The sequence below is a fragment of the Mustela nigripes genome, chromosome 12 (assembly GCF_022355385.1).
Source record: "Mustela nigripes isolate SB6536 chromosome 12, MUSNIG.SB6536, whole genome shotgun sequence".
Classification (NCBI taxonomy): domain Eukaryota; kingdom Metazoa; phylum Chordata; class Mammalia; order Carnivora; family Mustelidae; genus Mustela; species Mustela nigripes.
In genome coordinates, this window is record NC_081568.1 from 158,324,100 (window position 1) to 158,327,807 (window position 3,708).

The 3,708-nt window shown below is 34.7% G+C and overlaps 1 pseudogene; it reads left to right on the forward strand.

Annotated features, from left to right (window-relative positions):
• The first annotated feature begins 2,528 nt into the window (after positions 1 to 2,528).
• LOC132028101 (olfactory receptor 2L5-like) lies at positions 2,529 to 3,437 on the forward strand (annotated as a pseudogene).
• Positions 3,438 to 3,708: the final 271 nt, after the last annotated feature.

The following is a 3,708-nucleotide window of genomic DNA, read 5'->3' on the forward strand; positions in this document are numbered from 1 at the left end:
CAACAGTGTAAGAGGTTTCCCATTTCTCCACTTCCTCTCCAACAAATGTTGTTTACTGTCTTGTTAATTTTGGCCATTCTAAGTGGTGTAAGGTGGTATCTCAATGAGGTTTCAATTTGAATAACCCTGATGTTTAATGATGATGAACATTTTTTTCATGTGTCTGTTAGCCATTTGTATGTCTTCACTGGAGAAGTGTCTGTTCATGTCTTCTGCCTATTTTTTTAAATGTGATTATCTGTTTGCTGGGTGTTGAGTTTGAGGAGTTCTTTATAGACCTTGGATAACAGCCCTTTGTAGTGCCATTTGTGAATATCTTCTCCCATTCTGTGGGTTACCTCTTTGTTTCATTGACTGTTTCGTTTGCTGTGCATAAGCTTTTCTGAGCATATGGAAACTATGAGAGAAATCTTTCTGCATTTTCCTGTTTTTTACTCGTATTTCTTGTGTATGCTTGAGAGTGTGAATATGTCTGTGGGTGTGTGCACATATGTATGCATATTCTTGTTTCATGTTGGAGACATCCCAAAAGCATGGTATCATTTGTATCTAGGTAGTATTTAAGAATAAGATATAACATACTGTTTAGAACTTGTTCACTTATGATGGAGAATTTCTCATGTGGAGAATTTCTCCTCCCACCTCCAAGAGAAGCTTAGGATTTTATTTCCTTTTTTCCATTTAAGTGATTGTTCATCCTTTATCTAACTTCATTTATTCAAATGGTCCTGAAATATTTTCCCTCTCATTGGGCCTTCTGGCCCCTGTTCTATTTTGACTTAGATATACTCTTTATCACCATGATATTTTTTTAAGATGGAGAAATTACAAAAATATGTGATTAAATTCACACACTGATCTAAATTATAGTTATAAATAAAATATTTCACTCATATGTGGAATTTAAGAACCAAAACAAATGATCGTAAGACCAGAAAGAGACAAAAAGAGAAGCAAACCGAGAAAATGATTTTAATTATAAAGAACAACAATATATTTACCAGACAGGAGCTGGATGGAGTATTGGATGAAATATAGGATGGGTATTAAGAGTGCACCTGTCTTCTCTCTCTGACCTTCTCCTTGCTCATGCTCTCTCTCACTGTCTCTCTCTCAAATAAATAAATAAAAATAAAAAATCTTAAAAAAATTATAAAAGAGTGCACCTGTTAGGAGGAGCACAGGGTGTTCTGTGGATGAGTTGAATCACTAAACTGTACACTTGAGACTTATTTTACACTGTATGTTAAATAACTAGAATTTAAACAAAAAAAAAAACAGTTTAAAAAGAAAGTAAGTGAATAAATGAGTAAGGCAAAGCAACATAAAGTAGTGTGTAACATTTAAGTATTAGAGAAACAGATACATAAAACAATGCTACTTTGAAGAACTCTGGCAGATTTGTGAAACCTACCATGAGTATGGTGTGTAGATAATTAGTTGAAGGTTATCCTTGAACTGTATCATTCAGAAACTGGTTAAGAAGTCAGAAGAGAATTATTTTGTATAAATAGTCCTTGATAATAAGGATTCACTAATGGATGTTATGCACAAGTAATGAATCACTGAACACTACATCAAAAACTAAAGCGGTAGTATACAGTGGTTAACTGACCATAAAAAGTAAAATTCCATTAATGATTTCAGAACAGATGAAATAATTCATTTTGCCTGACTTCAAGGATGTTTGATTAGATACTAATGTGAAAAGAGGATTAAAGAAGGGAATATTACTTCTCAACAGAAGCTGATAGGTTGCTGATATGTTGCTGGACTTTAGAAGTAAGTCATAGTTATGAAAGAAAATAATCCTTTATGGGTCATAAATATTCTTAACTTATTTATAAATTATTAGATCATATTTTATATCCTAAATTATTCTTAAAATAAATGTATAATGTAGGTATTTTAATTTAGTTTTATGCAAATATTTTGAGTAAACATCTGATTTAGCAATACTGTAATCATGTACACTATTAAGGCATACTTATCCAAATGATTTTGGATGAGATATATAGAGAGAGAGAAAGAAAGAGAGGGAGAGCTTTTAAAATATTCCAAAGATTACTTAGAAAAGATATAGGCTACTAATATTTGCATCCTTATTTTAATTTCTGGTTCAAAAATATTTTTTGTTTGTTTTATTTTGTTTTTCTAAAAATAGGAAAGTTCAATTATTCACATAAGAGGTGTAAGATTTTCAACAACACAGTGTGACTAAAATGATAAATTCAGGGGCGCCTGGGTGGCTCAGTGGGTTAAGCCGCTGCCTTCGGCTCAGGTCATGATCTCAGAGTCCTGGGATCGAGTCCCGCATCGGGCTCTCTGCTCAGCGGAGAGCCTGCTTCCCTCTCTCTCTCTCTGCCTGCCTCTCCATCTACTTGTGATTTCTCTCTGTCAAATAAATAAATAAATAAAATCTTTAAAAAAAAATAAATAAAAAAATAAAATGATAAATTCAAAAGACACTCTGTCCCATCCTTAATTTACTTTCCTGTCTCTTTTTAGGAAAATTCTATCAATGCTACATGGAAAATGATACTCAAACACCAGCTGAATTCATTCTATTGGAGTTGTTCCCACCAACAAGAATTGAACTCTTCATCGTCATCATTCTTATTTTTATAATTGCTCTGTTTGACAACCTGTCCATGATTCTCCTCGTCTTTTTAGACAAACATGTATTTTTTAGTCAGCGCTCTCTCATTGACCTAAACACATCTCCACCATTGTCCCCAAGATGGCATCTGATTATTTCTCTGGAAAAAAATCTATTTCACTCAGACTGTGACTGCTGTCTGAGCATACTACCTCAGTCCTTATGTGGAGTTCAGAGTTTCTTCTTCATGGCTTTAGCTGGTGGAGAAGGATTACTATTGGCATCTATGGCCTACAATCTTTATGTGGGTATTTGCTCTCTTCTCCACTATTCCACTGGTATGAGCAAAAAAGTATTTGTGCTGATGATAACAGGATCTTGGATATCGGGCTCAGTCAACTCCTGTGCCCACACTTTATATGCCTTTGGAATCCCTTATTATAGATCCAGAATCATCAACAGTTTCTTTTGTAATGTTCCATCCATGTTGACTCTGGCCTGCATCGACACCCGGGTCTATGAGTACACAGTATTTGTGAGCACCACATTTCTCCTTGTGTTTCCTTTCACTGGCATTGCATGTTCCTATAACCAGGTGCTCCATGCCATCTGCCGCATGCAGTCAACAGAAGGGAGGAAGAAGGCCTATTCTACCTGTAGCACCCACCTCACTGTGGTGACTTTCTACTATGCACCCTTTGCTTACATTTATCTATCCCCAAGATCCTTCTGATCTCCAACAGACAGCAAAGTCCTGGCTGTCTTCTACATGATTCTGACCCCAATGGTCAACCCCATCATCTACAACCTGAGAAACAAGGAGGTGATGGGGGCCTAAGAAGAGTGATTCATAAAGTCTGCTTTTTAAAAATGTAGACACATTTTTCACATATGTACCCAACATTGATTATGATTATAAGTCCATTCATCAGTGTATGGTAACTAAAATGTTATTTTATGCTTAGAGTAGAAGGACTAAAATCAGAAAAAAAGAAAATCACTCATGTATGGACAAATTTGTTTTGCAAGTATCCATAATTATGAGCCTTTGTTTTTGTTTTTCTTTTTTTTATAAGTTTAAAATGTACTAATTTTTCTAATATATTCTT